The sequence below is a fragment of the Micropterus dolomieu genome, linkage group LG05 (genome assembly GCF_021292245.1).
Source record: "Micropterus dolomieu isolate WLL.071019.BEF.003 ecotype Adirondacks linkage group LG05, ASM2129224v1, whole genome shotgun sequence".
Taxonomy (NCBI): domain Eukaryota; kingdom Metazoa; phylum Chordata; class Actinopteri; order Centrarchiformes; family Centrarchidae; genus Micropterus; species Micropterus dolomieu.
In genome coordinates, this window is record NC_060154.1 from 13,341,855 (window position 1) to 13,342,206 (window position 352).

Below are 352 nucleotides of genomic sequence, written 5' to 3' on the forward strand. Positions count from 1 at the left end.
TTGCACATTCTTTCAGAGCCAAAGCCAACACCTGTCTGATTCCAACACCAACAATCTGGTCGATCACTTCAATCATATCTGCTTGTTGTCACTAAATATTACTGCTCCTCTAAAGGTTAGGCCTACGTCTAAAGCTAGTAAGCAACCCTGGAAAAATGACAGCATTCGCAGCCTAAAAAGGGAATGCAGGAAAGCAGAGCGCAGATGGAAAAAATCCAGTCTCCAAGTCCATTACCTCAGTCTGAAGGATTTATTAATTAACTACAATAACATGGTTAAGGATGCGAGAACACACTATTGTATTGTATTGTATTGAACACACTCCTTGTGCCACATAAACACAAATCCCAGG